Consider the following 25,486-nt stretch of genomic DNA (forward strand, 5'->3'; position numbering starts at 1 on the left):
CTGACAACAAGATACTGCACGGGACATAGCAGAGTTGGTGAAGTTGAGTGGTGATGAGTTTGCTATTTGGATGAATAAAGCAAGTAAAAAGTGTGTTAGATAAAAATTCATTTCAATTCGCTAATCGGGCTAATATGAATCAGGTGAATCGAGTTCTGCTTTTGGAAACTGGGTTAAGAAGGGGTGCACCGTTCCTGGAGGTACTGCAATACCAGGTCAATGCGTGGAGTGGACAGAGCAAGCTCTTTTTCCATCTCCCTGTTCTAAAAATCCATTTAATATATGGTCCCCAGATAGGGGACGTATCAGATATTAAACTGATAAGAACAGATACTACACTTGATCTTAGCCAAAAGGCCGAGAAGCGATAACCAGAATTGGTTTGGGCCTCGAGTGGCACCCTGGCCTATGCCGGACACATCTTAGGGAGAGAGAGCGAGAGGGAGACAAACCCACGCCTACACAAGACATTTTGTCACCCAAGCCAACCCTTGAAAAGGCTGCTTTGCAGAGCAAAAACAAGAAGAATGGTGCGTTTTGCAGCCGCCGCCCACTGCAATGAATCTGAATAACTCCTCCTTTAGGGCGCAAGCAACTCCCCTCCCCCTTGCAGTCTTTCCAATTCACGATACAAAAAGACGGACAGGACAGGTTGCCTGACTTTCCGTCACTGCCACCCTTTGCCATCCTTACCCGTAGAAAGCCCTTTCATCATCCCCAAACCCTAATCTTTTCCCTTTCCTTCCCAGCCCCCAAACCCTGCCCTCTGTACCTTTCTCACCACCCGCTTCCCTTCTCCTGTCATCCCCCTACCACCCGGGAAAAAAAGAGATTGCCCCCTCCTTCCACTAGCCCACCCTCCCACCCAAAGAACAACTTCTTCTGCGCAGCTTGTTTTCTAGGCAGCAGCGCTATTGTGATGTCATCGGGGGGCATTGTGACAAGCCGCCAGTGTTCCGTCTCTTCATGTTGTGCACTGTTCAAACCGAAAATACATCAACAGGCAGGCTACAGAAAAGCTTACTAACAAAGGTTAGAGAGGGGCTTTCTCAGAGGGCTTTTTACAGTTTGTCTATTCCCAATTAGCCGGTTTAGTATACTTAATGAAAGTACTAATTCTTTCATAGGCCGCCCATTCTTAGTATTTGACGTTCAGGTAACAACAGGTAACTTTATTTGGAGTGGAAGCAGAGAGATAACACCAGATGCCAATTGTAGATCCTCTCACACCTGTGGTCACTGCAGCATCTGACTCCACTTTGTCCAAAAGGGATCTATTCCATTCAATTACACATGATCTAGATTAGACTGACAACAAGATACTGCACGGGACATAGCAGAGTTGGTGAAGTTGAGTGGTGATGAGTTTGCTATTTGGATGAATAAAGCAAGTAAAAAGTGTGTTAGATAAAAATTCATTTCAATTCGCTAATCGGGCTAATATGAATCAGGTGAATCGAGTTCTGCTTTTGGAAACTGGGTTAAGAAGGGGTGCACCGTTCCTGGAGGTACTGCAATACCAGGTCAATGCGTGGAGTGGACAGAGCAAGCTCTTTTTCCATCTCCCTGTTCTAAAAATCCATTTAATATATGGTCCCCAGATAGGGGACGTATCAGATATTAAACTGATAAGAACAGATACTACACTTGATCTTAGCCAAAAGGCCGAGAAGCGATAACCAGAATTGGTTTGGGCCTCGAGTGGCACCCTGGCCTATGCCGGACACATCTTAGGGAGAGAGAGCGAGAGGGAGACAAACCCACGCCTACACAAGACATTTTGTCACCCAAGCCAACCCTTGAAAAGGCTGCTTTGCAGAGCAAAAACAAGAAGAATGGTGCGTTTTGCAGCCGCCGCCCACTGCAATGAATCTGAATAACTCCTCCTTTAGGGCGCAAGCAACTCCCCTCCCCCTTGCAGTCTTTCCAATTCACGATACAAAAAGACGGACAGGACAGGTTGCCTGACTTTCCGTCACTGCCACCCTTTGCCATCCTTACCCGTAGAAAGCCCTTTCATCATCCCCAAACCCTAATCTTTTCCCTTTCCTTCCCAGCCCCCAAACCCTGCCCTCTGTACCTTTCTCACCACCCGCTTCCCTTCTCCTGTCATCCCCCTACCACCCGGGAAAAAAAGAGATTGCCCCCTCCTTCCACTAGCCCACCCTCCCACCCAAAGAACAACTTCTTCTGCGCAGCTTGTTTTCTAGGCAGCAGCGCTATTGTGATGTCATCGGGGGGCATTGTGACAAGCCGCCAGTGTTCCGTCTCTTCATGTTGTGCACTGTTCAAACCGAAAATACATCAACAGGCAGGCTACAGAAAAGCTTACTAACAAAGGTTAGAGAGGGGCTTTCTCAGAGGGCTTTTTACAGTTTGTCTATTCCCAATTAGCCGGTTTAGTATACTTAATGAAAGTACTAATTCTTTCATAGGCCGCCCATTCTTAGTATTTGACGTTCAGGTAACAACAGGTAACTTTATTTGGAGTGGAAGCAGAGAGATAACACCAGATGCCAATTGTAGATCCTCTCACACCTGTGGTCACTGCAGCATCTGACTCCACTTTGTCCAAAAGGGATCTATTCCATTCAATTACACATGATCTAGATTAGACTGACAACAAGATACTGCACGGGACATAGCAGAGTTGGTGAAGTTGAGTGGTGATGAGTTTGCTATTTGGATGAATAAAGCAAGTAAAAAGTGTGTTAGATAAAAATTCATTTCAATTCGCTAATCGGGCTAATATGAATCAGGTGAATCGAGTTCTGCTTTTGGAAACTGGGTTAAGAAGGGGTGCACCGTTCCTGGAGGTACTGCAATACCAGGTCAATGCGTGGAGTGGACAGAGCAAGCTCTTTTTCCATCTCCCTGTTCTAAAAATCCATTTAATATATGGTCCCCAGATAGGGGACGTATCAGATATTAAACTGATAAGAACAGATACTACACTTGATCTTAGCCAAAAGGCCGAGAAGCGATAACCAGAATTGGTTTGGGCCTCGAGTGGCACCCTGGCCTATGCCGGACACATCTTAGGGAGAGAGAGCGAGAGGGAGACAAACCCACGCCTACACAAGACATTTTGTCACCCAAGCCAACCCTTGAAAAGGCTGCTTTGCAGAGCAAAAACAAGAAGAATGGTGCGTTTTGCAGCCGCCGCCCACTGCAATGAATCTGAATAACTCCTCCTTTAGGGCGCAAGCAACTCCCCTCCCCCTTGCAGTCTTTCCAATTCACGATACAAAAAGACGGACAGGACAGGTTGCCTGACTTTCCGTCACTGCCACCCTTTGCCATCCTTACCCGTAGAAAGCCCTTTCATCATCCCCAAACCCTAATCTTTTCCCTTTCCTTCCCAGCCCCCAAACCCTGCCCTCTGTACCTTTCTCACCACCCGCTTCCCTTCTCCTGTCATCCCCCTACCACCCGGGAAAAAAAGAGATTGCCCCCTCCTTCCACTAGCCCACCCTCCCACCCAAAGAACAACTTCTTCTGCGCAGCTTGTTTTCTAGGCAGCAGCGCTATTGTGATGTCATCGGGGGGCATTGTGACAAGCCGCCAGTGTTCCGTCTCTTCATGTTGTGCACTGTTCAAACCGAAAATACATCAACAGGCAGGCTACAGAAAAGCTTACTAACAAAGGTTAGAGAGGGGCTTTCTCAGAGGGCTTTTTACAGTTTGTCTATTCCCAATTAGCCGGTTTAGTATACTTAATGAAAGTACTAATTCTTTCATAGGCCGCCCATTCTTAGTATTTGACGTTCAGGTAACAACAGGTAACTTTATTTGGAGTGGAAGCAGAGAGATAACACCAGATGCCAATTGTAGATCCTCTCACACCTGTGGTCACTGCAGCATCTGACTCCACTTTGTCCAAAAGGGATCTATTCCATTCAATTACACATGATCTAGATTAGACTGACAACAAGATACTGCACGGGACATAGCAGAGTTGGTGAAGTTGAGTGGTGATGAGTTTGCTATTTGGATGAATAAAGCAAGTAAAAAGTGTGTTAGATAAAAATTCATTTCAATTCGCTAATCGGGCTAATATGAATCAGGTGAATCGAGTTCTGCTTTTGGAAACTGGGTTAAGAAGGGGTGCACCGTTCCTGGAGGTACTGCAATACCAGGTCAATGCGTGGAGTGGACAGAGCAAGCTCTTTTTCCATCTCCCTGTTCTAAAAATCCATTTAATATATGGTCCCCAGATAGGGGACGTATCAGATATTAAACTGATAAGAACAGATTTTTTTTTTTTTTTTTTTGAAGGATGAGTTTGAAAATAATAAAGTGACCGCCTCTCGTTGCCCAGGTAACCGTCCGTCACAAGAGGGCTATGACATCCTACGATGCACACTCCCCCAAGGCCAGCAGTTGTGCAATACCCTGGCACCTTTCAGCACCAACCAAGGTAGTACCCTCCCAAACTACACTTGATCTTAGCCAAAAGGCCGAGAAGCGATAACCAGAATTGGTTTGGGCCTCGAGTGGCACCCTGGCCTATGCCGGACACATCTTAGGGAGAGAGAGCGAGAGGGAGACAAACCCACGCCTACACAAGACATTTTGTCACCCAAGCCAACCCTTGAAAAGGCTGCTTTGCAGAGCAAAAACAAGAAGAATGGTGCGTTTTGCAGCCGCCGCCCACTGCAATGAATCTGAATAACTCCTCCTTTAGGGCGCAAGCAACTCCCCTCCCCCTTGCAGTCTTTCCAATTCACGATACAAAAAGACGGACAGGACAGGTTGCCTGACTTTCCGTCACTGCCACCCTTTGCCATCCTTACCCGTAGAAAGCCCTTTCATCATCCCCAAACCCTAATCTTTTCCCTTTCCTTCCCAGCCCCCAAACCCTGCCCTCTGTACCTTTCTCACCACCCGCTTCCCTTCTCCTGTCATCCCCCTACCACCCGGGAAAAAAAGAGATTGCCCCCTCCTTCCACTAGCCCACCCTCCCACCCAAAGAACAACTTCTTCTGCGCAGCTTGTTTTCTAGGCAGCAGCGCTATTGTGATGTCATCGGGGGGCATTGTGACAAGCCGCCAGTGTTCCGTCTCTTCATGTTGTGCACTGTTCAAACCGAAAATACATCAACAGGCAGGCTACAGAAAAGCTTACTAACAAAGGTTAGAGAGGGGCTTTCTCAGAGGGCTTTTTACAGTTTGTCTATTCCCAATTAGCCGGTTTAGTATACTTAATGAAAGTACTAATTCTTTCATAGGCCGCCCATTCTTAGTATTTGACGTTCAGGTAACAACAGGTAACTTTATTTGGAGTGGAAGCAGAGAGATAACACCAGATGCCAATTGTAGATCCTCTCACACCTGTGGTCACTGCAGCATCTGACTCCACTTTGTCCAAAAGGGATCTATTCCATTCAATTACACATGATCTAGATTAGACTGACAACAAGATACTGCACGGGACATAGCAGAGTTGGTGAAGTTGAGTGGTGATGAGTTTGCTATTTGGATGAATAAAGCAAGTAAAAAGTGTGTTAGATAAAAATTCATTTCAATTCGCTAATCGGGCTAATATGAATCAGGTGAATCGAGTTCTGCTTTTGGAAACTGGGTTAAGAAGGGGTGCACCGTTCCTGGAGGTACTGCAATACCAGGTCAATGCGTGGAGTGGACAGAGCAAGCTCTTTTTCCATCTCCCTGTTCTAAAAATCCATTTAATATATGGTCCCCAGATAGGGGACGTATCAGATATTAAACTGATAAGAACAGATTTTTTTTTTTTTTTTTTTTTTTTTTTTTTTTTTTTTTTGAAGGACGAGTTTGAAAATAAAAAAGTGACCGCCTCTCGTTGCCCAGGTAACTGTCCGTCACAAGAGGGCTATGACATCCTACGATGCACACTCCCCCAAGGTCAGCAGTTGTGCTAGACCCTGGCACCTTTCAGCACCAACCAAGGTAGTACCCTCCCAAACTACACTTGATCTTAGCCAAAAGGCCGAGAAGCGATAACCAGAATTGGTTTGGGCCTCGAGTGGCACCCTGGCCTATGCCGGACACATCTTAGGGAGAGAGAGCGAGAGGGAGACAAACCCACGCCTACACAAGACATTTTGTCACCCAAGCCAACCCTTGAAAAGGCTGCTTTGCAGAGCAAAAACAAGAAGAATGGTGCGTTTTGCAGCCGCCGCCCACTGCAATGAATCTGAATAACTCCTCCTTTAGGGCGCAAGCAACTCCCCTCCCCCTTGCAGTCTTTCCAATTCACGATACAAAAAGACGGACAGGACAGGTTGCCTGACTTTCCGTCACTGCCACCCTTTGCCATCCTTACCCGTAGAAAGCCCTTTCATCATCCCCAAACCCTAATCTTTTCCCTTTCCTTCCCAGCCCCCAAACCCTGCCCTCTGTACCTTTCTCACCACCCGCTTCCCTTCTCCTGTCATCCCCCTACCACCCGGGAAAAAAAGAGATTGCCCCCTCCTTCCACTAGCCCACCCTCCCACCCAAAGAACAACTTCTTCTGCGCAGCTTGTTTTCTAGGCAGCAGCGCTATTGTGATGTCATCGGGGGGCATTGTGACAAGCCGCCAGTGTTCCGTCTCTTCATGTTGTGCACTGTTCAAACCGAAAATACATCAACAGGCAGGCTACAGAAAAGCTTACTAACAAAGGTTAGAGAGGGGCTTTCTCAGAGGGCTTTTTACAGTTTGTCTATTCCCAATTAGCCGGTTTAGTATACTTAATGAAAGTACTAATTCTTTCATAGGCCGCCCATTCTTAGTATTTGACGTTCAGGTAACAACAGGTAACTTTATTTGGAGTGGAAGCAGAGAGATAACACCAGATGCCAATTGTAGATCCTCTCACACCTGTGGTCACTGCAGCATCTGACTCCACTTTGTCCAAAAGGGATCTATTCCATTCAATTACACATGATCTAGATTAGACTGACAACAAGATACTGCACGGGACATAGCAGAGTTGGTGAAGTTGAGTGGTGATGAGTTTGCTATTTGGATGAATAAAGCAAGTAAAAAGTGTGTTAGATAAAAATTCATTTCAATTCGCTAATCGGGCTAATATGAATCAGGTGAATCGAGTTCTGCTTTTGGAAACTGGGTTAAGAAGGGGTGCACCGTTCCTGGAGGTACTGCAATACCAGGTCAATGCGTGGAGTGGACAGAGCAAGCTCTTTTTCCATCTCCCTGTTCTAAAAATCCATTTAATATATGGTCCCCAGATAGGGGACGTATCAGATATTAAACTGATAAGAACAGATACTACACTTGATCTTAGCCAAAAGGCCGAGAAGCGATAACCAGAATTGGTTTGGGCCTCGAGTGGCACCCTGGCCTATGCCGGACACATCTTAGGGAGAGAGAGCGAGAGGGAGACAAACCCACGCCTACACAAGACATTTTGTCACCCAAGCCAACCCTTGAAAAGGCTGCTTTGCAGAGCAAAAACAAGAAGAATGGTGCGTTTTGCAGCCGCCGCCCACTGCAATGAATCTGAATAACTCCTCCTTTAGGGCGCAAGCAACTCCCCTCCCCCTTGCAGTCTTTCCAATTCACGATACAAAAAGACGGACAGGACAGGTTGCCTGACTTTCCGTCACTGCCACCCTTTGCCATCCTTACCCGTAGAAAGCCCTTTCATCATCCCCAAACCCTAATCTTTTCCCTTTCCTTCCCAGCCCCCAAACCCTGCCCTCTGTACCTTTCTCACCACCCGCTTCCCTTCTCCTGTCATCCCCCTACCACCCGGGAAAAAAAGAGATTGCCCCCTCCTTCCACTAGCCCACCCTCCCACCCAAAGAACAACTTCTTCTGCGCAGCTTGTTTTCTAGGCAGCAGCGCTATTGTGATGTCATCGGGGGGCATTGTGACAAGCCGCCAGTGTTCCGTCTCTTCATGTTGTGCACTGTTCAAACCGAAAATACATCAACAGGCAGGCTACAGAAAAGCTTACTAACAAAGGTTAGAGAGGGGCTTTCTCAGAGGGCTTTTTACAGTTTGTCTATTCCCAATTAGCCGGTTTAGTATACTTAATGAAAGTACTAATTCTTTCATAGGCCGCCCATTCTTAGTATTTGACGTTCAGGTAACAACAGGTAACTTTATTTGGAGTGGAAGCAGAGAGATAACACCAGATGCCAATTGTAGATCCTCTCACACCTGTGGTCACTGCAGCATCTGACTCCACTTTGTCCAAAAGGGATCTATTCCATTCAATTACACATGATCTAGATTAGACTGACAACAAGATACTGCACGGGACATAGCAGAGTTGGTGAAGTTGAGTGGTGATGAGTTTGCTATTTGGATGAATAAAGCAAGTAAAAAGTGTGTTAGATAAAAATTCATTTCAATTCGCTAATCGGGCTAATATGAATCAGGTGAATCGAGTTCTGCTTTTGGAAACTGGGTTAAGAAGGGGTGCACCGTTCCTGGAGGTACTGCAATACCAGGTCAATGCGTGGAGTGGACAGAGCAAGCTCTTTTTCCATCTCCCTGTTCTAAAAATCCATTTAATATATGGTCCCCAGATAGGGGACGTATCAGATATTAAACTGATAAGAACAGATACTACACTTGATCTTAGCCAAAAGGCCGAGAAGCGATAACCAGAATTGGTTTGGGCCTCGAGTGGCACCCTGGCCTATGCCGGACACATCTTAGGGAGAGAGAGCGAGAGGGAGACAAACCCACGCCTACACAAGACATTTTGTCACCCAAGCCAACCCTTGAAAAGGCTGCTTTGCAGAGCAAAAACAAGAAGAATGGTGCGTTTTGCAGCCGCCGCCCACTGCAATGAATCTGAATAACTCCTCCTTTAGGGCGCAAGCAACTCCCCTCCCCCTTGCAGTCTTTCCAATTCACGATACAAAAAGACGGACAGGACAGGTTGCCTGACTTTCCGTCACTGCCACCCTTTGCCATCCTTACCCGTAGAAAGCCCTTTCATCATCCCCAAACCCTAATCTTTTCCCTTTCCTTCCCAGCCCCCAAACCCTGCCCTCTGTACCTTTCTCACCACCCGCTTCCCTTCTCCTGTCATCCCCCTACCACCCGGGAAAAAAAGAGATTGCCCCCTCCTTCCACTAGCCCACCCTCCCACCCAAAGAACAACTTCTTCTGCGCAGCTTGTTTTCTAGGCAGCAGCGCTATTGTGATGTCATCGGGGGGCATTGTGACAAGCCGCCAGTGTTCCGTCTCTTCATGTTGTGCACTGTTCAAACCGAAAATACATCAACAGGCAGGCTACAGAAAAGCTTACTAACAAAGGTTAGAGAGGGGCTTTCTCAGAGGGCTTTTTACAGTTTGTCTATTCCCAATTAGCCGGTTTAGTATACTTAATGAAAGTACTAATTCTTTCATAGGCCGCCCATTCTTAGTATTTGACGTTCAGGTAACAACAGGTAACTTTATTTGGAGTGGAAGCAGAGAGATAACACCAGATGCCAATTGTAGATCCTCTCACACCTGTGGTCACTGCAGCATCTGACTCCACTTTGTCCAAAAGGGATCTATTCCATTCAATTACACATGATCTAGATTAGACTGACAACAAGATACTGCACGGGACATAGCAGAGTTGGTGAAGTTGAGTGGTGATGAGTTTGCTATTTGGATGAATAAAGCAAGTAAAAAGTGTGTTAGATAAAAATTCATTTCAATTCGCTAATCGGGCTAATATGAATCAGGTGAATCGAGTTCTGCTTTTGGAAACTGGGTTAAGAAGGGGTGCACCGTTCCTGGAGGTACTGCAATACCAGGTCAATGCGTGGAGTGGACAGAGCAAGCTCTTTTTCCATCTCCCTGTTCTAAAAATCCATTTAATATATGGTCCCCAGATAGGGGACGTATCAGATATTAAACTGATAAGAACAGATACTACACTTGATCTTAGCCAAAAGGCCGAGAAGCGATAACCAGAATTGGTTTGGGCCTCGAGTGGCACCCTGGCCTATGCCGGACACATCTTAGGGAGAGAGAGCGAGAGGGAGACAAACCCACGCCTACACAAGACATTTTGTCACCCAAGCCAACCCTTGAAAAGGCTGCTTTGCAGAGCAAAAACAAGAAGAATGGTGCGTTTTGCAGCCGCCGCCCACTGCAATGAATCTGAATAACTCCTCCTTTAGGGCGCAAGCAACTCCCCTCCCCCTTGCAGTCTTTCCAATTCACGATACAAAAAGACGGACAGGACAGGTTGCCTGACTTTCCGTCACTGCCACCCTTTGCCATCCTTACCCGTAGAAAGCCCTTTCATCATCCCCAAACCCTAATCTTTTCCCTTTCCTTCCCAGCCCCCAAACCCTGCCCTCTGTACCTTTCTCACCACCCGCTTCCCTTCTCCTGTCATCCCCCTACCACCCGGGAAAAAAAGAGATTGCCCCCTCCTTCCACTAGCCCACCCTCCCACCCAAAGAACAACTTCTTCTGCGCAGCTTGTTTTCTAGGCAGCAGCGCTATTGTGATGTCATCGGGGGGCATTGTGACAAGCCGCCAGTGTTCCGTCTCTTCATGTTGTGCACTGTTCAAACCGAAAATACATCAACAGGCAGGCTACAGAAAAGCTTACTAACAAAGGTTAGAGAGGGGCTTTCTCAGAGGGCTTTTTACAGTTTGTCTATTCCCAATTAGCCGGTTTAGTATACTTAATGAAAGTACTAATTCTTTCATAGGCCGCCCATTCTTAGTATTTGACGTTCAGGTAACAACAGGTAACTTTATTTGGAGTGGAAGCAGAGAGATAACACCAGATGCCAATTGTAGATCCTCTCACACCTGTGGTCACTGCAGCATCTGACTCCACTTTGTCCAAAAGGGATCTATTCCATTCAATTACACATGATCTAGATTAGACTGACAACGAGATACTGCACGGGACATAGCAGAGTTGGTGAAGTTGAGTGATGATGAGTTTGCTATTTGGATGAATAAAGCAAGTAAAAAGTGTGTTAGATAAAAATTCATTTCAATTCGCTAATCGGGCTAATATGAATCAGGTGAATCGAGTTCTGCTTTTGGAAACTGGGTTAAGAAGGGGTGCACCGTTCCTGGAGGTACTGCAATACCAGGTCAATGCGTGGAGTGGACAGAGCAAGCTCTTTTTCCATCTCCCTGTTCTAAAAATCCATTTAATATATGGTCCCCAGATAGGGGACGTATCAGATATTAAACTGATAAGAACAGATACTACACTTGATCTTAGCCAAAAGGCCGAGAAGCGATAACCAGAATTGGTTTGGGCCTCGAGTGGCACCCTGGCCTATGCCGGACACATCTTAGGGAGAGAGAGCGAGAGGGAGACAAACCCACGCCTACACAAGACATTTTGTCACCCAAGCCAACCCTTGAAAAGGCTGCTTTGCAGAGCAAAAACAAGAAGAATGGTGCGTTTTGCAGCCGCCGCCCACTGCAATGAATCTGAATAACTCCTCCTTTAGGGCGCAAGCAACTCCCCTCCCCCTTGCAGTCTTTCCAATTCACGATACAAAAAGACGGACAGGACAGGTTGCCTGACTTTCCGTCACTGCCACCCTTTGCCATCCTTACCCGTAGAAAGCCCTTTCATCATCCCCAAACCCTAATCTTTTCCCTTTCCTTCCCAGCCCCCAAACCCTGCCCTCTGTACCTTTCTCACCACCCGCTTCCCTTCTCCTGTCATCCCCCTACCACCCGGGAAAAAAAGAGATTGCCCCCTCCTTCCACTAGCCCACCCTCCCACCCAAAGAACAACTTCTTCTGCGCAGCTTGTTTTCTAGGCAGCAGCGCTATTGTGATGTCATCGGGGGGCATTGTGACAAGCCGCCAGTGTTCCGTCTCTTCATGTTGTGCACTGTTCAAACCGAAAATACATCAACAGGCAGGCTACAGAAAAGCTTACTAACAAAGGTTAGAGAGGGGCTTTCTCAGAGGGCTTTTTACAGTTTGTCTATTCCCAATTAGCCGGTTTAGTATACTTAATGAAAGTACTAATTCTTTCATAGGCCGCCCATTCTTAGTATTTGACGTTCAGGTAACAACAGGTAACTTTATTTGGAGTGGAAGCAGAGAGATAACACCAGATGCCAATTGTAGATCCTCTCACACCTGTGGTCACTGCAGCATCTGACTCCACTTTGTCCAAAAGGGATCTATTCCATTCAATTACACATGATCTAGATTAGACTGACAACAAGATACTGCATGGGACATAGCAGAGTTGGTGAAGTTGAGTGGTGATGAGTTTGCTATTTGGATGAATAAAGCAAGTAAAAAGTGTGTTAGATAAAAATTCATTTCAATTCGCTAATCGGGCTAATATGAATCAGGTGAATCGAGTTCTGCTTTTGGAAACTGGGTTAAGAAGGGGTGCACCGTTCCTGGAGGTACTGCAATACCAGGTCAATGCGTGGAGTGGACAGAGCAAGCTCTTTTTCCATCTCCCTGTTCTAAAAATCCATTTAATATATGGTCCCCAGATAGGGGACGTATCAGATATTAAACTGATAAGAACAGATACTACACTTGATCTTAGCCAAAAGGCCGAGAAGCGATAACCAGAATTGGTTTGGGCCTCGAGTGGCACCCTGGCCTATGCCGGACACATCTTAGGGAGAGAGAGCGAGAGGGAGACAAACCCACGCCTACACAAGACATTTTGTCACCCAAGCCAACCCTTGAAAAGGCTGCTTTGCAGAGCAAAAACAAGAAGAATGGTGCGTTTTGCAGCCGCCGCCCACTGCAATGAATCTGAATAACTCCTCCTTTAGGGCGCAAGCAACTCCCCTCCCCCTTGCAGTCTTTCCAATTCACGATACAAAAAGACGGACAGGACAGGTTGCCTGACTTTCCGTCACTGCCACCCTTTGCCATCCTTACCCGTAGAAAGCCCTTTCATCATCCCCAAACCCTAATCTTTTCCCTTTCCTTCCCAGCCCCCAAACCCTGCCCTCTGTACCTTTCTCACCACCCGCTTCCCTTCTCCTGTCATCCCCCTACCACCCGGGAAAAAAAGAGATTGCCCCCTCCTTCCACTAGCCCACCCTCCCACCCAAAGAACAACTTCTTCTGCGCAGCTTGTTTTCTAGGCAGCAGCGCTATTGTGATGTCATCGGGGGGCATTGTGACAAGCCGCCAGTGTTCCGTCTCTTCATGTTGTGCACTGTTCAAACCGAAAATACATCAACAGGCAGGCTACAGAAAAGCTTACTAACAAAGGTTAGAGAGGGGCTTTCTCAGAGGGCTTTTTACAGTTTGTCTATTCCCAATTAGCCGGTTTAGTATACTTAATGAAAGTACTAATTCTTTCATAGGCCGCCCATTCTTAGTATTTGACGTTCAGGTAACAACAGGTAACTTTATTTGGAGTGGAAGCAGAGAGATAACACCAGATGCCAATTGTAGATCCTCTCACACCTGTGGTCACTGCAGCATCTGACTCCACTTTGTCCAAAAGGGATCTATTCCATTCAATTACACATGATCTAGATTAGACTGACAACAAGATACTGCACGGGACATAGCAGAGTTGGTGAAGTTGAGTGGTGATGAGTTTGCTATTTGGATGAATAAAGCAAGTAAAAAGTGTGTTAGATAAAAATTCATTTCAATTCGCTAATCGGGCTAATATGAATCAGGTGAATCGAGTTCTGCTTTTGGAAACTGGGTTAAGAAGGGGTGCACCGTTCCTGGAGGTACTGCAATACCAGGTCAATGCGTGGAGTGGACAGAGCAAGCTCTTTTTCCATCTCCCTGTTCTAAAAATCCATTTAATATATGGTCCCCAGATAGGGGACGTATCAGATATTAAACTGATAAGAACAGATACTACACTTGATCTTAGCCAAAAGGCCGAGAAGCGATAACCAGAATTGGTTTGGGCCTCGAGTGGCACCCTGGCCTATGCCGGACACATCTTAGGGAGAGAGAGCGAGAGGGAGACAAACCCACGCCTACACAAGAGATTTTGTCACCCAAGCCAACCCTTGAAAAGGCTGCTTTGCAGAGCAAAAACAAGAAGAATGGTGCGTTTTGCAGCCGCCGCCCACTGCAATGAATCTGAATAACTCCTCCTTTAGGGCGCAAGCAACTCCCCTCCCCCTTGCAGTCTTTCCAATTCACGATACAAAAAGACGGACAGGACAGGTTGCCTGACTTTCCGTCACTGCCACCCTTTGCCATCCTTACCCGTAGAAAGCCCTTTCATCATCCCCAAACCCTAATCTTTTCCCTTTCCTTCCCAGCCCCCAAACCCTGCCCTCTGTACCTTTCTCACCACCCGCTTCCCTTCTCCTGTCATCCCCCTACCACCCGGGAAAAAAAGAGATTGCCCCCTCCTTCCACTAGCCCACCCTCCCACCCAAAGAACAACTTCTTCTGCGCAGCTTGTTTTCTAGGCAGCAGCGCTATTGTGATGTCATCGGGGGGCATTGTGACAAGCCGCCAGTGTTCCGTCTCTTCATGTTGTGCACTGTTCAAACCGAAAATACATCAACAGGCAGGCTACAGAAAAGCTTACTAACAAAGGTTAGAGAGGGGCTTTCTCAGAGGGCTTTTTACAGTTTGTCTATTCCCAATTAGCCGGTTTAGTATACTTAATGAAAGTACTAATTCTTTCATAGGCCGCCCATTCTTAGTATTTGACGTTCAGGTAACAACAGGTAACTTTATTTGGAGTGGAAGCAGAGAGATAACACCAGATGCCAATTGTAGATCCTCTCACACCTGTGGTCACTGCAGCATCTGACTCCACTTTGTCCAAAAGGGATCTATTCCATTCAATTACACATGATCTAGATTAGACTGACAACAAGATACTGCACGGGACATAGCAGAGTTGGTGAAGTTGAGTGGTGATGAGTTTGCTATTTGGATGAATAAAGCAAGTAAAAAGTGTGTTAGATAAAAATTCATTTCAATTCGCTAATCGGGCTAATATGAATCAGGTGAATCGAGTTCTGCTTTTGGAAACTGGGTTAAGAAGGGGTGCACCGTTCCTGGAGGTACTGCAATACCAGGTCAATGCGTGGAGTGGACAGAGCAAGCTCTTTTTCCATCTCCCTGTTCTAAAAATCCATTTAATATATGGTCCCCAGATAGGGGACGTATCAGATATTAAACTGATAAGAACAGATACTACACTTGATCTTAGCCAAAAGGCCGAGAAGCGATAACCAGAATTGGTTTGGGCCTCGAGTGGCACCCTGGCCTATGCCGGACACATCTTAGGGAGAGAGAGCGAGAGGGAGACAAACCCACGCCTACACAAGACATTTTGTCACCCAAGCCAACCCTTGAAAAGGCTGCTTTGCAGAGCAAAAACAAGAAGAATGGTGCGTTTTGCAGCCGCCGCCCACTGCAATGAATCTGAATAACTCCTCCTTTAGGGCGCAAGCAACTCCCCTCCCCCTTGCAGTCTTTCCAATTCACGATACAAAAAGACGGACAGGACAGGTTGCCTGACTTTCCGTCACTGCCACCCTTTGCCATCCTTACCCGTAGAAAGCCCTTTCATCATCCCCAAACCCTAATCTTTTCCCTTTCCTTCCCAGCCCCCAAACCCTGCCCTCTGTACCTTTCTCACCACCCGCTTCCCTTCTCCTGTCATCCCCCTACCACCCGGGAAAAAAAGAGATTGCCCCCTCCTTCCACTAGCCCACCCTCCCACCCAAAGAACAACTTCTTCTGCGCAGCTTGTTTTCTAGGCAGCAGCGCTATTGTGATGTCATCGGGGGGCATTGTGACAAGCCGCCAGTGTTCCGTCTCTTCATGTTGTGCACTGTTCAAACCGAAAATACATCAACAGGCAGGCTACAGAAAAGCTTACTAACAAAGGTTAGAGAGGGGCTTTCTCAGAGGGCTTTTTACAGTTTGTCTATTCCCAATTAGCCGGTTTAGTATACTTAATGAAAGTACTAATTCTTTCATAGGCCGCCCATTCTTAGTATTTGACGTTCAGGTAACAACAGGTAACTTTATTTGGAGTGGAAGCAGAGAGATAACACCAGATGCCAATTGTAGATCCTCTCACACCTGTGGTCACTGCAGCATCTGACTCCACTTTGTCCAAAAGGGATCTATTCCATTCAATTACACATGATCTAGATTAGACTGACAACAAGATACTGCACGGGACATAGCAGAGTTGGTGAAGTTGAGTGGTGATGAGTTTGCTATTTGGATGAATAAAGCAAGTAAAAAGTGTGTTAGATAAAAATTCATTTCAATTCGCTAATCGGGCTAATATGAATCAGGTGAATCGAGTTCTGCTTTTGGAAACTGGGTTAAGAAGGGGTGCACCGTTCCTGGAGGTACTGCAATACCAGGTCAATGCGTGGAGTGGACAGAGCAAGCTCTTTTTCCATCTCCCTGTTCTAAAAATCCATTTAATATATGGTCCCCAGATAGGGGACGTATCAGATATTAAACTGATAAGAACAGATACTACACTTGATCTTAGCCAAAAGGCCGAGAAGCGATAACCAGAATTGGTTTGGGCCTCGAGTGGCACCCTGGCCTATGCCGGACACATCTTAGGGAGAGAGAGCGAGAGGGAGACAAACCCACGCCTACACAAGACATTTTGTCACCCAAGCCAACCCTTGAAAAGGCTGCTTTGCAGAGCAAAAACAAGAAGAATGGTGCGTTTTGCAGCCGCCGCCCACTGCAATGAATCTGAATAACTCCTCCTTTAGGGCGCAAGCAACTCCCCTCCCCCTTGCAGTCTTTCCAATTCACGATACAAAAAGACGGACAGGACAGGTTGCCTGACTTTCCGTCACTGCCACCCTTTGCCATCCTTACCCGTAGAAAGCCCTTTCATCATCCCCAAACCCTAATCTTTTCCCTTTCCTTCCCAGCCCCCAAACCCTGCCCTCTGTACCTTTCTCACCACCCGCTTCCCTTCTCCTGTCATCCCCCTACCACCCGGGAAAAAAAGAGATTGCCCCCTCCTTCCACTAGCCCACCCTCCCACCCAAAGAACAACTTCTTCTGCGCAGCTTGTTTTCTAGGCAGCAGCGCTATTGTGATGTCATCGGGGGGCATTGTGACAAGCCGCCAGTGTTCCGTCTCTTCATGTTGTGCACTGTTCAAACCGAAAATACATCAACAGGCAGGCTACAGAAAAGCTTACTAACAAAGGTTAGAGAGGGGCTTTCTCAGAGGGCTTTTTACAGTTTGTCTATTCCCAATTAGCCGGTTTAGTATACTTAATGAAAGTACTAATTCTTTCATAGGCCGCCCATTCTTAGTATTTGACGTTCAGGTAACAACAGGTAACTTTATTTGGAGTGGAAGCAGAGAGATAACACCAGATGCCAATTGTAGATCCTCTCACACCTGTGGTCACTGCAGCATCTGACTCCACTTTGTCCAAAAGGGATCTATTCCATTCAATTACACATGATCTAGATTAGACTGACAACAAGATACTGCACGGGACATAGCAGAGTTGGTGAAGTTGAGTGGTGATGAGTTTGCTATTTGGATGAATAAAGCAAGTAAAAAGTGTGTTAGATAAAAATTCATTTCAATTCGCTAATCGGGCTAATATGAATCAGGTGAATCGAGTTCTGCTTTTGGAAACTGGGTTAAGAAGGGGTGCACCGTTCCTGGAGGTACTGCAATACCAGGTCAATGCGTGGAGTGGACAGAGCAAGCTCTTTTTCCATCTCCCTGTTCTAAAAATCCATTTAATATATGGTCCCCAGATAGGGGACGTATCAGATATTAAACTGATAAGAACAGATACTACACTTGATCTTAGCCAAAAGGCCGAGAAGCGATAACCAGAATTGGTTTGGGCCTCGAGTGGCACCCTGGCCTATGCCGGACACATCTTAGGGAGAGAGAGCGAGAGGGAGACAAACCCACGCCTACACAAGACATTTTGTCACCCAAGCCAACCCTTGAAAAGGCTGCTTTGCAGAGCAAAAACAAGAAGAATGGTGCGTTTTGCAGCCGCCGCCCACTGCAATGAATCTGAATAACTCCTCCTTTAGGGCGCAAGCAACTCCCCTCCCCCTTGCAGTCTTTCCAATTCACGATACAAAAAGACGGACAGGACAGGTTGCCTGACTTTCCGTCACTGCCACCCTTTGCCATCCTTACCCGTAGAAAGCCCTTTCATCATCCCCAAACCCTAATCTTTTCCCTTTCCTTCCCAGCCCCCAAACCCTGCCCTCTGTACCTTTCTCACCACCCGCTTCCCTTCTCCTATCATCCCCCTACCACCCGGGAAAAAAAGAGATTGCCCCCTCCTTCCACTAGCCCACCCTCCCACCCAAAGAACAACTTCTTCTGCGCAGCTTGTTTTCTAGGCAGCAGCGCTATTGTGATGTCATCGGGGGGCATTGTGACAAGCCGCCAGTGTTCCGTCTCTTCATGTTGTGCACTGTTCAAACCGAAAATACATCAACAGGCAGGCTACAGAAAAGCTTACTAACAAAGGTTAGAGAGGGGCATTCTCAGAGGGCTTTTTACAGTTTGTCTATTCCCAATTAGCCGGTTTAGTATACTTAATGAAAGTACTAATTCTTTCATAGGCCGCCCATTCTTAGTATTTGACGTTCAGGTAACAACAGGTAACTTTATTTGGAGTGGAAGCAGAGAGATAACACCAGATGCCAATTGTAGATCCTCTCACACCTGTGGTCACTGCAGCATCTGACTCCACTTTGTCCAAAAGGGATCTATTCCATTCAATTACACATGATCTAGATTAGACTGACAACAAGATACTGCACGGGACATAGCAGAGTTGGTGAAGTTGAGTGGTGATGAGTTTGCTATTTGGATGAATAAAGCAAGTAAAAAGTGTGCTAGATAAAAATTCATTTCAATTCGCTAATCGGGCTAATATGAATCAGGTGAATCGAGTTCTGCTTTTGGAAACTGGGTTAAGAAGGGGTGCACCGTTCCTGGAGGTACTGCAATACCAGGTCAATGCGTGGAGTGGACAGAGCAAGCTCTTTTTCCATCTCCCTGTTCTAAAAATCCATTTAATATATGGTCCCCAGATAGGGGACGTATCAGATATTAAACTGATAAGAACAGATTTTTGATTTAATGAAGCTTTCCAAAGCACCGCAAAAAATGCATGACCGAAGTCACACCAAAAACAGTGCAAAGGCTAGGATTCGTGTGGACCCCTCCGTGAGGAGAGGGTCCCCAAAAATCAACCCCGTCCCTCCGAGCCAGAAGGCCACAGCAAGGGTCAGGGATCTTCGGTGCTCCCCCAAGCCGAAGCCTGGTTGAGCCTTGTCGTTGCTCCCAGCGTCCACCCAGGCATCTTACCCAAGTGGAGTAGAGAGCTACTAGTTGTTGGTTTCGCAGCCGAAACTGCCCGGACCGTCAACCGGTGTTGGTTTCTCAGCCCAAGGCTAACCGGACCTCCAACCGGGTGTTGGTTTCTCAGCCGAAGCTGACCCGGACCTCCAACCGGGTGTTGGTTTCTCAGCCGAAGCTGACCCGGACCTCCAACCGGGTGTTGGTTTCTCAGCCGAAGCTGACCCGGACCTCCAACCGGGTGTTGGTTTCTCAGCCAAAGCTGACCCGGACCTCCAACCGGGTGTTGGTTTCTCAGCCCAAAGCTGAACGGACCTCCGACCATGATTATAAAAATTTCCCTTCCTAGCCAGAAGGCCGGGATAGAGCAATATGCTCAGAAAGTATGAAAGGGCAAGGTACGGTGTGCTACAGAGCCCAAGGCTCGCCGGGGTCCCAAGCCAGCAAGCTCAGACTCACTCCAGGGTCGTCAATCCTGGGGCACATTGCACCATAGCCCCCACACTTACTCAGTCTAATAGCCTCGATCCTGGTAGGGCCATGGTTTCCTCTAGATGGATATACTATCCTCCCAAAGTACTAACAAGCACAACCTTCCAGTGTGCATTGCATCATTGTACTAAGGTGGCAGGAGCCTTAAACCACCTTTTCGAACGATACTACACTTGATCTTAGCCAAAAGGCCGAGAAGCGATAACCAGAATTGGTTTGGGCCTCGAGTGGCACCCTGGCCTATGCCGGACACATCTTAGGGAGAGAGAGCGAGAGGGAGACAAACCCACGCCTACACAAGACATTTTGTCACCCAAGCCAACCCTTGAAAAGGCTGCTTTGCAGAGCAAAAACAAGAAGAATGGTGCGTTTTGCAGCCGCTGCCCACTGCAATGAATCTGAATAACTCCTCCTTTAGGGCGCAAGCAACTCCCCTCCCCCTTGCAGTCTTTCCAATTCACGATACAAAAAGACGGACAGGACAGGTTGCCTGACTTTCCGTCACTGCCACCCTTTGCCATCCTTACCCGTAGAAAGCCCTTTCATCATCCCCAAACCCTAATCTTTTCCCTTTCCTTCCCAGCCCCCAAACCCTGCCCTCTGTACCTTTCTCACCACCCGCTTCCCTTCTCCTGTCATCCCCCTACCACCCGGGAAAAAAAGAGATTGCCCCCTCCTTCCACTAGCCCACCCTCCCACCCAAAGAACAACTTCTTCTGCGCAGCTTGTTTTCTAGGCAGCAGCGCTATTGTGATGTCATCGGGGGGCATTGTGACAAGCCGCCAGTGTTCCGTCTCTTCATGTTGTGCACTGTTCAAACCGAAAATACATCAACAGGCAGGCTACAGAAAAGCTTACTAACAAAGGTTAGAGAGGGGCTTTCTCAGAGGGCTTTTTACAGTTTGTCTATTCCCAATTAGCCGGTTTAGTATACTTAATGAAAGTACTAATTCTTTCATAGGCCGCCCATTCTTAGTATTTGACGTTCAGGTAACAACAGGTAACTTTATTTGGAGTGGAAGCAGAGAGATAACACCAGATGCCAATTGTAGATCCTCTCACACCTGTGGTCACTGCAGCATCTGACTCCACTTTGTCCAAAAGGGATCTATTCCATTCAATTACACATGATCTAGATTAGACTGACAACAAGATACTGCACGGGACATAGCAGAGTTGGTGAAGTTGAGTGGTGATGAGTTTGCTATTTGGATGAATAAAGCAAGTAAAAAGTGTGTTAGATAAAAATTCATTTCAATTCGCTAATCGGGCTAATATGAATCAGGTGAATCGAGTTCTGCTTTTGGAAACTGGGTTAAGAAGGGGTGCACCGTTCCTGGAGGTACTGCAATACCAGGTCAATGCGTGGAGTGGACAGAGCAAGCTCTTTTTCCATCTCCCTGTTCTAAAAATCCATTTAATATATGGTCCCCAGATAGGGGACGTATCAGATATTAAACTGATAAGAACAGATACTACACTTGATCTTAGCCAAAAGGCCGAGAAGCGATAACCAGAATTGGTTTGGGCCTCGAGTGGCACCCTGGCCTATGCCGGACACATCTTAGGGAGAGAGAGCGAGAGGGAGACAAACCCACGCCTACACAAGACATTTTGTCACCCAAGCCAACCCTTGAAAAGGCTGCTTTGCAGAGCAAAAACAAGAAGAATGGTGCGTTTTGCAGCCGCCGCCCACTGCAATGAATCTGAATAACTCCTCCTTTAGGGCGCAAGCAACTCCCCTCCCCCTTGCAGTCTTTCCAATTCACGATACAAAAAGACGGACAGGACAGGTTGCCTGACTTTCCGTCACTGCCACCCTTTGCCATCCTTACCCGTAGAAAGCCCTTTCATCATCCCCAAACCCTAATCTTTTCCCTTTCCTTCCCAGCCCCCAAACCCTGCCCTCTGTACCTTTCTCACCACCCGCTTCCCTTCTCCTGTCATCCCCCTACCACCCGGGAAAAAAAGAGATTGCCCCCTCCTTCCACTAGCCCACCCTCCCACCCAAAGAACAACTTCTTCTGCGCAGCTTGTTTTCTAGGCAGCAGCGCTATTGTGATGTCATCGGGGGGCATTGTGACAAGCCACCAGTGTTCCGTCTCTTCATGTTGTGCACTGTTCAAACCGAAAATACATCAACAGGCAGGCTACAGAAAAGCTTACTAACAAAGGTTAGAGAGGGGCTTTCTCAGAGGGCTTTTTACAGTTTGTCTATTCCCAATTAGCCGGTTTAGTATACTTAATGAAAGTACTAATTCTTTCATAGGCCGCCCATTCTTAGTATTTGACGTTCAGGTAACAACAGGTAACTTTATTTGGAGTGGAAGCAGAGAGATAACACCAGATGCCAATTGTAGATCCTCTCACACCTGTGGTCACTGCAGCATCTGACTCCACTTTGTCCAAAAGGGATCTATTCCATTCAATTACACATGATCTAGATTAGACTGACAACAAGATACTGCACGGGACATAGCAGAGTTGGTGAAGTTGAGTGGTGATGAGTTTGCTATTTGGATGAATAAAGCAAGTAAAAAGTGTGTTAGATAAAAATTCATTTCAATTCGCTAATCGGGCTAATATGAATCAGGTGAATCGAGTTCTGCTTTTGGAAACTGGGTTAAGAAGGGGTGCACCGTTCCTGGAGGTACTGCAATACCAGGTCAATGCGTGGAGTGGACAGAGCAAGCTCTTTTTCCATCTCCCTGTTCTAAAAATCCATTTAATATATGGTCCCCAGATAGGGGACGTATCAGATATTAAACTGATAAGAACAGATACTACACTTGATCTTAGCCAAAAGGCCGAGAAGCGATAACCAGAATTGGTTTGGGCCTCGAGTGGCACCCTGGCCTATGCCGGACACATCTTAGGGAGAGAGAGCGAGAGGGAGACAAACCCACGCCTACACAAGACATTTTGTCACCCAAGCCAACCCTTGAAAAGGCTGCTTTGCAGAGCAAAAACAAGAAGAATGGTGCGTTTTGCAGCCGCCGCCCACTGCAATGAATCTGAATAACTCCTCCTTTAGGGCGCAAGCAACTCCCCTCCCCCTTGCAGTCTTTCCAATTCACGATACAAAAAGACGGACAGGACAGGTTGCCTGACTTTCCGTCACTGCCACCCTTTGCCATCCTTACCCGTAGAAAGCCCTTTCATCATCCCCAAACCCTAATCTTTTCCCTTTCCTTCCCAGCCCCCAAACCCTGCCCTCTGTACCTTTCTCACCACCCGCTTCCCTTCTCCTGTCATCCCCCTACCACCCGGGAAAAAAAGAGATTGCCCCCTCCTTCCACTAGCCCACCCTCCCACCCAAAGAACAACTTCTTCTGCGCAGCTTGTTTTCTAGGCAGCAGCGCTATTGTGATGTCATCGGGGGGCATTGTGACAAGCCGCCAGTGTTCCGTCTCTTCATGTTGTGCACTGTTCAAACCGAAAATACATCAACAGGCAGGCTACAGAAAAGCTTACTAACAAAGGTTAGAGAGGGGCTTTCTCAGAGGGCTTTTTACAGTTTGTCTATTCCCAATTAGCCGGTTTAGTATACTTAATGAAAGTACTAATTCTTTCATAGGCCGCCCATTCTTAGTATTTGACGTTCAGGTAACAACAGGTAACTTTATTTGGAGTGGAAGCAGAGAGATAACACCAGATGCCAATTGTAGATCCTCTCACACCTGTGGTCACTGCAGCATCTGACTCCACTTTGTCCAAAAGGGATCTATTCCATTCAATTACACATGATCTAGATTAGACTGACAACAAGATACTGCACGGGACATAGCAGAGTTGGTGAAGTTGAGTGGTGATGAGTTTGCTATTTGGATGAATAAAGCAAGTAAAAAGTGTGTTAGATAAAAATTCATTTCAATTCGCTAATCGGGCTAATATGAATCAGGTGAATCGAGTTCTGCTTTTGGAAACTGGGTTAAGAAGGGGTGCACCGTTCCTGGAGGTACTGCAATACCAGGTCAATGCGTGGAGTGGACAGAGCAAGCTCTTTTTCCATCTCCCTGTTCTAAAAATCCATTTAATATATGGTCCCCAGATAGGGGACGTATCAGATATTAAACTGATAAGAACAGATACTACACTTGATCTTAGCCAAAAGGCCGAGAAGCGATAACCAGAATTGGTTTGGGCCTCGAGTGGCACCCTGGCCTATGCCGGACACATCTTAGGGAGAGAGAGCGAGAGGGAGACAAACCCACGCCTACACAAGACATTTTGTCACCCAAGCCAACCCTTGAAAAGGCTGCTTTGCAGAGCAAAAACAAGAAGAATGGTGCGTTTTGCAGCCGCCGCCCACTGCAATGAATCTGAATAACTCCTCCTTTAGGGCGCAAGCAACTCCCCTCCCCCTTGCAGTCTTTCCAATTCACGATACAAAAAGACGGACAGGACAGGTTGCCTGACTTTCCGTCACTGCCACCCTTTGCCATCCTTACCCGTAGAAAGCCCTTTCATCATCCCCAAACCCTAATCTTTTCCCTTTCCTTCCCAGCCCCCAAACCCTGCCCTCTGTACCTTTCTCACCACCCGCTTCCCTTCTCCTGTCATCCCCCTACCACCCGGGAAAAAAAGAGATTGCCCCCTCCTTCCACTAGCCCACCCTCCCACCCAAAGAACAACTTCTTCTGCGCAGCTTGTTTTCTAGGCAGCAGCGCTATTGTGATGTCATCGGGGGGCATTGTGACAAGCCGCCAGTGTTCCGTCTCTTCATGTTGTGCACTGTTCAAACCGAAAATACATCAACAGGCAGGCTACAGAAAAGCTTACTAACAAAGGTTAGAGAGGGGCTTTCTCAGAGGGCTTTTTACAGTTTGTCTATTCCCAATTAGCCGGTTTAGTATACTTAATGAAAGTACTAATTCTTTCATAGGCCGCCCATTCTTAGTATTTGACGTTCAGGTAACAACAGGTAACTTTATTTGGAGTGGAAGCAGAGAGATAACACCAGATGCCAATTGTAGATCCTCTCACACCTGTGGTCACTGCAGCATCTGACTCCACTTTGTCCAAAAGGGATCTATTCCATTCAATTACACATGATCTAGATTAGACTGACAACAAGATACTGCACGGGACATAGCAGAGTTGGTGAAGTTGAGTGGTGATGAGTTTGCTATTTGGATGAATAAAGCAAGTAAAAAGTGTGTTAGATAAAAATTCATTTCAATTCGCTAATCGGGCTAATATGAATCAGGTGAATCGAGTTCTGCTTTTGGAAACTGGGTTAAGAAGGGGTGCACCGTTCCTGGAGGTACTGCAATACCAGGTCAATGCGTGGAGTGGACAGAGCAAGCTCTTTTTCCATCTCCCTGTTCTAAAAATCCATTTAATATATGGTCCCCAGATAGGGGACGTATCAGATATTAAACTGATAAGAACAGATACTACACTTGATCTTAGCCAAAAGGCCGAGAAGCGATAACCAGAATTGGTTTGGGCCTCGAGTGGCACCCTGGCCTATGCCGGACACATCTTAGGGAGAGAGAGCGAGAGGGAGACAAACCCACGCCTACACAAGACATTTTGTCACCCAAGCCAACCCTTGAAAAGGCTGCTTTGCAGAGCAAAAACAAGAAGAATGGTGCGTTTTGCAGCCGCCGCCCACTGCAATGAATCTGAATAACTCCTCCTTTAGGGCGCAAGCAACTCCCCTCCCCCTTGCAGTCTTTCCAATTCACGATACAAAAAGACGGACAGGACAGGTTGCCTGACTTTCCGTCACTGCCAC

At 46.9% G+C, this 25,486-nt stretch overlaps 18 non-coding genes and 2 pseudogenes across 18 annotated transcripts; all 20 read right to left on the bottom strand.

The window, feature by feature from the left end:
• Window positions 1-178: 178 nt before the first annotated feature.
• On the bottom strand, window positions 179-369 carry LOC142267127 (U2 spliceosomal RNA). The gene has a single exon (XR_012733071.1). It is a non-coding gene; the product is annotated as a U2 spliceosomal RNA (small nuclear RNA).
• A 1,117-nt stretch (window positions 370-1,486) lies between these two features.
• Window positions 1,487-1,677, bottom strand: LOC142267128 (U2 spliceosomal RNA). Its single transcript, XR_012733072.1, has one exon. It is a non-coding gene; the product is annotated as a U2 spliceosomal RNA (small nuclear RNA).
• A 1,117-nt stretch (window positions 1,678-2,794) lies between these two features.
• Window positions 2,795-2,985, bottom strand: LOC142267129 (U2 spliceosomal RNA). Its single transcript, XR_012733073.1, has one exon. It is a non-coding gene; the product is annotated as a U2 spliceosomal RNA (small nuclear RNA).
• A 1,117-nt stretch (window positions 2,986-4,102) lies between these two features.
• On the bottom strand, window positions 4,103-4,296 carry LOC142267097 (U2 spliceosomal RNA). Its single transcript, XR_012733047.1, has one exon. It is a non-coding gene; the product is annotated as a U2 spliceosomal RNA (small nuclear RNA).
• Window positions 4,297-5,589: 1,293 nt separating this feature from the next.
• LOC142267098 (U2 spliceosomal RNA) lies at window positions 5,590-5,802 on the bottom strand (annotated as a pseudogene).
• A 1,294-nt stretch (window positions 5,803-7,096) lies between these two features.
• On the bottom strand, window positions 7,097-7,287 carry LOC142267130 (U2 spliceosomal RNA). The gene has a single exon (XR_012733074.1). It is a non-coding gene; the product is annotated as a U2 spliceosomal RNA (small nuclear RNA).
• Window positions 7,288-8,404: 1,117 nt separating this feature from the next.
• On the bottom strand, window positions 8,405-8,595 carry LOC142267131 (U2 spliceosomal RNA). Its single transcript, XR_012733075.1, has one exon. It is a non-coding gene; the product is annotated as a U2 spliceosomal RNA (small nuclear RNA).
• A 1,117-nt stretch (window positions 8,596-9,712) lies between these two features.
• On the bottom strand, window positions 9,713-9,903 carry LOC142267134 (U2 spliceosomal RNA). The gene has a single exon (XR_012733077.1). It is a non-coding gene; the product is annotated as a U2 spliceosomal RNA (small nuclear RNA).
• Window positions 9,904-11,020: 1,117 nt separating this feature from the next.
• Window positions 11,021-11,211, bottom strand: LOC142267135 (U2 spliceosomal RNA). Its single transcript, XR_012733078.1, has one exon. It is a non-coding gene; the product is annotated as a U2 spliceosomal RNA (small nuclear RNA).
• Window positions 11,212-12,328: 1,117 nt separating this feature from the next.
• LOC142267136 (U2 spliceosomal RNA) lies at window positions 12,329-12,519 on the bottom strand. The gene has a single exon (XR_012733079.1). It is a non-coding gene; the product is annotated as a U2 spliceosomal RNA (small nuclear RNA).
• Window positions 12,520-13,636: 1,117 nt separating this feature from the next.
• Window positions 13,637-13,827, bottom strand: LOC142267137 (U2 spliceosomal RNA). Its single transcript, XR_012733080.1, has one exon. It is a non-coding gene; the product is annotated as a U2 spliceosomal RNA (small nuclear RNA).
• Window positions 13,828-14,944: 1,117 nt separating this feature from the next.
• LOC142267138 (U2 spliceosomal RNA) lies at window positions 14,945-15,135 on the bottom strand. Its single transcript, XR_012733081.1, has one exon. It is a non-coding gene; the product is annotated as a U2 spliceosomal RNA (small nuclear RNA).
• A 1,117-nt stretch (window positions 15,136-16,252) lies between these two features.
• On the bottom strand, window positions 16,253-16,443 carry LOC142267139 (U2 spliceosomal RNA). Its single transcript, XR_012733082.1, has one exon. It is a non-coding gene; the product is annotated as a U2 spliceosomal RNA (small nuclear RNA).
• A 1,117-nt stretch (window positions 16,444-17,560) lies between these two features.
• LOC142267140 (U2 spliceosomal RNA) lies at window positions 17,561-17,751 on the bottom strand. Its single transcript, XR_012733083.1, has one exon. It is a non-coding gene; the product is annotated as a U2 spliceosomal RNA (small nuclear RNA).
• A 1,117-nt stretch (window positions 17,752-18,868) lies between these two features.
• On the bottom strand, window positions 18,869-19,061 carry LOC142267092 (U2 spliceosomal RNA). The gene has a single exon (XR_012733043.1). It is a non-coding gene; the product is annotated as a U2 spliceosomal RNA (small nuclear RNA).
• An 809-nt stretch (window positions 19,062-19,870) lies between these two features.
• On the bottom strand, window positions 19,871-19,946 carry LOC142267101 (U2 spliceosomal RNA; annotated as a pseudogene).
• Window positions 19,947-21,063: 1,117 nt separating this feature from the next.
• Window positions 21,064-21,254, bottom strand: LOC142267141 (U2 spliceosomal RNA). The gene has a single exon (XR_012733084.1). It is a non-coding gene; the product is annotated as a U2 spliceosomal RNA (small nuclear RNA).
• A 1,117-nt stretch (window positions 21,255-22,371) lies between these two features.
• Window positions 22,372-22,562, bottom strand: LOC142267142 (U2 spliceosomal RNA). The gene has a single exon (XR_012733085.1). It is a non-coding gene; the product is annotated as a U2 spliceosomal RNA (small nuclear RNA).
• Window positions 22,563-23,679: 1,117 nt separating this feature from the next.
• On the bottom strand, window positions 23,680-23,870 carry LOC142267143 (U2 spliceosomal RNA). The gene has a single exon (XR_012733086.1). It is a non-coding gene; the product is annotated as a U2 spliceosomal RNA (small nuclear RNA).
• Window positions 23,871-24,987: 1,117 nt separating this feature from the next.
• On the bottom strand, window positions 24,988-25,178 carry LOC142267146 (U2 spliceosomal RNA). Its single transcript, XR_012733088.1, has one exon. It is a non-coding gene; the product is annotated as a U2 spliceosomal RNA (small nuclear RNA).
• Window positions 25,179-25,486: the final 308 nt, after the last annotated feature.

The sequence above is a fragment of the Anomaloglossus baeobatrachus genome, unplaced genomic scaffold (genome assembly GCF_048569485.1).
Source record: "Anomaloglossus baeobatrachus isolate aAnoBae1 unplaced genomic scaffold, aAnoBae1.hap1 Scaffold_2934, whole genome shotgun sequence".
Taxonomy (NCBI): domain Eukaryota; kingdom Metazoa; phylum Chordata; class Amphibia; order Anura; family Aromobatidae; genus Anomaloglossus; species Anomaloglossus baeobatrachus.